This window comes from Rhinopithecus bieti, unplaced genomic scaffold, assembly GCF_001698545.2.
Source record: "Rhinopithecus bieti isolate Rb0 unplaced genomic scaffold, ASM169854v2 scaffold_46259, whole genome shotgun sequence".
Lineage (NCBI taxonomy): Eukaryota > Metazoa > Chordata > Mammalia > Primates > Cercopithecidae > Rhinopithecus > Rhinopithecus bieti.
The window spans coordinates 12730-19254 of NW_016818844.1; the positions used below are offsets into that span (position 1 = coordinate 12730).

General features: G+C 40.7%; 1 long non-coding RNA gene across 1 annotated transcript in view; it reads right to left on the reverse strand.

Moving 5' to 3' along the window:
• LOC108518974 (uncharacterized) overlaps window positions 1–6323 on the reverse strand; it is a 16156-nt gene extending 9833 nt beyond the window's left edge. Inside the window, exon 1 of the long non-coding RNA XR_001882492.1 lies at window positions 6107–6323. This is a non-coding gene — a long non-coding RNA (uncharacterized LOC108518974). The remainder of the gene's footprint in view (window positions 1–6106) is intronic.
• Between the last annotated feature and the right edge of the window lie 202 nt (window positions 6324–6525).

Consider the following 6525-nt stretch of genomic DNA (forward strand, 5'->3'; position numbering starts at 1 on the left):
AGACGGAGTCTTGCTCTGTTGCCCAGGCTGGAGTGCAGTGGCCCGATCTTGGCTCAGCAAGCTCCGCCTCCCGGGTTCACGCCATTCTCCTGCCTCAGCCTCCGGAGTAGCTGGGACTACAAGTGCCCGCCACCATGCCCGGCTAATTTTTTGAATTTTTTTTTAGTAGAGATGGGGTTTCACCGTGTTAGCCAGGATCCATCTCCTGACCTGGTGATCCGTCCACCTCGGCCTCCCGAAGTGCTGGGATTACAGTGTGAGCCACCACGCCTGGCCTAAGCTCGTTCTTACCATACCCTTTCCCCCAATAAATTCCACGTGGATAAAAAACTTAAAGGTAAAATTTGAAACCCTAAGATTTGAAAAATCATGGGTGTGTTTATTGATGATCTCTGTATAGCGAAGTCCTTTCTAGTGTAGAAGCCACAGATTTAAAAAATTACAAATTTAATACCATAAAAGTATACACACTTTTGTATGACAAAATTACTTTTAAAAATGTGAAAATCAGGGCAAATACTTGCAACATATATGAGAAACACAGGGTTAATTTTCTTAAATTATAAAAGCTGGTACAAACCAATAACAAAAAGCTGGCACGAATCAATAAATTAAAAATTGGGCAAAGAATATGAATGGGCAGTTTATAAGAAAAGTCACACAAATGTGTGCTAAGCACATTCACTTGACATGAAGAATGCATAGCCAAATCATAACAGGATACCATTGTTCACCTAATTGGCAGAGACTATGAAGTTTTTAAAATAATTAGTGCCTGTGAAGAAACGTGGAGAAAGGAACTCACAAATATTGTTATGGGGACTGTTAACTGGTGGTCATGTTGCTAATATTAATCGACTTATCTGAGAGCAATTTAACAAAATCAACTGTAATTTTCAGCGTATGCTCCCTTTGCTCGAGGAATTCCACTGCTTGAATTTAGACTACTACTGCCTTGACAAAATTATACCAAAATATGTAGGACAAGGATGTACATCACAGCATTGCTTATAATAGTGGAAACAACTGGAATTTACCTAAATATCCATCAGCTGAGACTACTTAGACAACAGAACTTTATGAAGCAGGTTTTAAAAAGGTGAAAAGTTGATGGGTAGAGTTTGCATATAAAGGATTTTTAATTTTAATAAGTAGAAAATAAAGAAGCAAGGGCAACATATTTAGCAATATCTGACAAAGTTTTAAATTGTGTAAAACTTTTGGGCACATTCCCCAATGTATTTATTTATTTATAGAACATATACATGTATATGTACATAAAGAGATACAAAAATAGAGCAAAAGGGGTGAATTAAAACAAAGAAATATAAGCTGTACTATATTTTTATGCCCCTGAATTGTTTTAGAGACTTTCTTGGATGTGTGCACCTACTCTACATTAGAGTGGTGTGAGTACATCATTATGGAAATTTAAAACTTTGTCTGCAAATTCTTTGACACTTCTTCCATTGGGAGATGAAATCCCCTTCACACTGGGCAAGCTTTTGTGGTTGTTTTGACCAATAGGGGAAGAGAGAAATGATAATATGTGATACTGAGTCTTGGCTGTAAAAAGTGATGCATCTTCTGCCTTGTTGCTAGGATACTTGTTCTTAAACCTTTAGTGGCTAAATGGGCAGCCTGAGATCACCATGCTATCAGGAAGCCCAAACTAACACAAGTGGAAAGATGATGAGGAGAGAGATGTGCCCAGGTGCTCCAGCTTTAGTCTCTGCCTGCCCCTGCACAAGCAATACCAGGCCAGCCTGCTGAGCTCTTTCCACATTCCTGACCCACAGAAACCAGGACTGAGGAGAAACACTTGCTACTGTTTTAGACCGCTATGTTTGGGGGTGATTTGTTATGTAGCAATAAATAATAGAAATAACCATGATCCCAAATTTTTGTGCACACTCGTGTGTGTGTGTGTGTGTGTGGTGTTGTGTACACAATTGGCCCTTGAACAACATGGGTTTGAACTGTGCAGGTCACTATACACAGATTTTCTTCTACCTCTGCTACCCCTGAGACAGCAAGACCAGTCAGTCCCTCCTCTTCCTCCCCACTCCTCAGCCTACTCAACATGAACACAATGAGGATGAGGACCTTTAGGATGATCTACTTCCACTTGACACATAGTAAGTATATTTTCTCTTCCTTACGATTTTCTTAATAATATTTTCTTTTCTCTAGCTTACTTTTTTCTAAGAATACAGCATCTAATACATATAACGTACAAAATAGGTGTTGCTTGACTGTGTTATTGGTAAGGCTTCTGATCAACAATAGGCTTTTGGTAGTTATGTTTTAGGGGAGTCAAGAGTTATATGCAGATTTTCAACTGTGTTGGGGGATCGGTGCCCCTAACCCTCATGTTGGTCTAGAGTCAACTGTATATATATATATATATATGTGTACACACACACACACACACACAATATTTTTATATATGCAAATGTACATCCACATTTGCTGTGTTTTGCATAATTTTGAGGCAATAAAGAACAGAAGGAACTGCTGAGAATGGTTATTTTTGAGTGGTGGACTGGAAGGCAGGGAAGCTGTGATAGTTAATTTTAGGTCTTAACTGGATTAAGGAATACCTAGAGAGCTGGTAAAGCCTCAAATCTGGGTGTGTCTCTGAGGGTGTTTCCAGTGGAGACTGGCATGTGAGTCAGTGGACCGAGTGGGAAAGATCTGCCCTCAGTGTAGGTGGGCACCATCCAATCAGCTGGGGGCCCATAGAGAACCACAAGGCAGAGGAAAGGAGAATTCTTTCTTTCTCTCTCCTGCACCTGGGACACCCTGCTTCTGTTGCCCTTGGATCTCAGAACTCCAGGCTTTTCAGCTTTTAGAGTCCAGGACACCCTGGGTTCTCAGGCCTTTGGCCTCAGACTGAGAGTTGCACCATTAGCTTCTCTGGTTCTGAGGCTTTTGGACTGAGCCACACTACGGGCATGCAGTTTGTGGGCAGCTTGTCATGGGACTTCTCTGCCTCCATAATCACATAAGCCAATTCCCCTAATAATCCTCTCCTGTCTCTCTCTCTCTCTCTCTCTCTCTCTCTATCTATCTATCTATCTATCCATCACCTATCTATCTATCTATCTATCTATCTATCTATCTATCTATCCATCCATCCATTTATCTATCTCCTATTAGTTTTGTCTCTCTGGAGAACTCTGACTAAGATCATCTTTGTTAGAAATGGAATGTTAATGCTCTATTGTTGCTGCATGATCTATACTTTCTTTCTTGTGTATCTTTTAAAATCTTTACCTGGCTTGGGAGGAAACCATCCTTTTGTCTGCTCATATTAGCTTTTCTAAAGTCTGGAAGCATGAAGTTTCTGCACAGTACCAAGCTGGACTGAACAACAGTAATGTGCTTAACGTTATCCAAAACTGATTCTAGTTATCAATTGCGCAGTCCTTGGAGTCATATTTGAAGGTCCACATCCTGGTTCCATCATTTCCTATCCTCTCTAAACCTCAGGTTCCTCTTCTGTAAAATACAAATAATACCAGTACCTACCTATATTAGTTATCTATTGCTGTATGATAAATTACCCCAAAACTTAGCAGCTTGAACCAATAAACATGTATTAGCTACAACCTCTGTGGTTTATGAAGCCAGGCACGACTCAGCCAGGAGCTTCTGGCTCAAAGTATCTCATGAGGTTGCAATCCAACTACTGTCTGAGGCTGCAGTCCCATCTGAAGGTGTGACTGGGGCAGGATCCTCTTCCAAGTCCATGCATGTGGTTGCCAACAGGATTCCATCCAATAGAGTCTGTTGGACTGAAGGTTCCACTTCCTCACTGGCTGTTGGCTGGGGGTCTCCCTCAGTGCTTTGTCACATAGACCTCTCTACAGGGTGGCTCATGGCATGGCAGCTGGAGCACCAAAGAGAGAAGTCACAGACTTTTTACAATCTGATCTTGAAGGGGACATCCTATTACTTTGACATACTCTACTCATTCAAGGCAAGTATATGAATCCGGTCCACACTCAAGGAGAAGAGATTATACAAGGTAACGAATGCCAGGAGGTGAGGATCAACAGGAGCCATCACAGAGGCAGCCTACAAAAGACCTCATAGAGTGGTTGTGAGCATTAAATGAATTAATGTCAGTGTTTAAATCATAGTATCGCTCAACAAATGGAAGGTCTTATTAATATTATAGATATCTGTCTGTGTTTAACATTAAATATCAAGTGTTCTTTTCTCTTTTTTTTGAGACAGAGTCTTGCTCTGTCACCGAGGCTAGAGTGCAGTGGTGTGATCTCCACTCACCGCAACCTCCACCACCTGGGCTCAAGTGATTCTCCAGTCTCAGCCTCCTGAGTAGCTGGGACTACAGGCACACGCCACCATGCCTGGCTAAGTTTTGTATTTTTAGTAGAGACAGGGTTTTGCCATGTTGACCAGGCTGGTCTTGAACTCCTGACCTCAAATGATCCACCTGGCTCAGCCTCCCAAGGTGCTGGGATTACAGGCGTGAGTCACCTTAAGTGCTCTTTTCCTGCAACTAATTTATGGTGAGATTTCAGTGAGGCCCTTTGGCCAGAAATGTACTAATTTATCCACCTAGGTGTTTTCTCAGACTCCCCAAGGCAACACTGACTTAGGAGCGGCTCCTGCCGAGCAGTGATGTGGGCTGGGCCTGTCATGGCTTTGGGCCCTCTCAGTACAGCTCATCGAGCAGTCACTGAGTCTGTATTAGTGCCTATAACAAGATGGGAACCCAGGTAGTAACTGAGGACCTAGCAGTGAACCAGGCATGTGTAATTTCTGCCTTTACAGGGCATGCAAGTTACTGGAGGGGATTCAGACAGAGAAAAGACAACTTCAGCCATTCCTGGGCGCTCTTAAATACTGATATCCAGAAAGGCATAAATCTAAATGATTACTCTTCTCTTACTACCTCAATATTTGAGGGCAAATGAGGAGGTTTATTATTGTTAATTATTTAATTTCAGAAATATATAATTCATTTAATTAAAATCTATTTAATACCTAAAATGTTATATTTATGAAATTTACTAACACCAAGTGTGCCCTCACTCTGGTGGAGGCAGGAAACTAAACTGCCTGCCACCGTCATGAGATCAGGCTCACCATGTGGTGATACTTTGGTTTCCTAGGAGACTTAGCCCTGGCACAGGCACACAGCTGGACACATGCAAATAATTGCTATCCTCGCCAAGTGTTCAGCTGCTCTTCGTACAAGCATCTCTACAGTCTCAAAAAGTATATATTCATGCATTCAACAACTGTTTTATGAACAATAAGCAAATGCTATATTAGGGTACTCTTTGGATCCCACCTATTTCCAAATTTCAAGGACTGCATTCTCTCCATTCATTGTCCTCCAACACAGCTTTCGAGACTATGAATTGGGGTCTCCCACTCATAGGCATGCCAGCACAGCATAAGGTAGAGAGCAGAACAGGAGCCATCAGAGTGGACTTCGAGTCAATCACAGAAACAACAGCAATAAGCCACAAAGACTGAACAAGCGGGGAAAAGGGGCAAGGGAATACAGTTATAGAGCACAAAAGTTCTCCAAACATTTTAAACATTTTCTTCTCACTCTTACAATTCCCACTTTCTGTGTAGGAAAACAAAGAAAAAGAAAATGCCTTGTACGAGGTCCTTACTCCTCCAGTGGGAGTTGAGCCAGAGTCTTTATGGAATGAGAAGGGAGAGAATTCATAATTAAATAAACAGCAAACAAACCTCAGGACAAATGTTACCCCTTATCTTACCTAAACTCTACAGGATTATAATTTACTCAGTCAATCAATAAGTACTTTTTAGCATCTACTCTATACCAGGTACTATTCTAAGCTCGAGTTTTATCACGGTACTCCAGTTTTCTCCTTGTAATATTTACATTCAGTAAACACTTACCACTAAACCTCCTGGCATGCAGAACTATAATCTGTAACCTATTATACACTTCTGAAAAATGTTAACAGAACCTTAGTTGGCAAGATCAAGAACTCATTAAAATGGAGTTTAGAGAATAAAAATTTAAAATGATACTATGTTTGAGTAATTACATACACACATATATATATGTAAAAATATATACATAAACCAAATATTCAGGAAGATACCAATTCTGAAACAAGCTCTGTCTATATTAAAGAACTCCTCTGCTGGAAATGTTTTCTCCTTAATCTCCTTCAGATATTTAGTATATATCTGTGATATCATGATTTTCTAGAGCATATTCTCCAACAAATGTCATGTTACATAAGCTATGTGTTCTTTCATGTTTAGAAACTAGCCCTCACTGTGAAGTATAACATCTTCTTGCATTCACATCCTCCCTTGTTTTATCTGTGCAAATCTCAGCAAAATCTTGTGTAACTGTATTAGTCAGCTTCACTGCATAACAAACAATCCCCCAAAATCTCAGGAGTTAGATCATCAATGTATTTCCTGCTCATGATACATGTAGGCTATGAGTCTGCTATGGCTCTGTCCCATGTGTTTCGTCATCCCAGGATACAG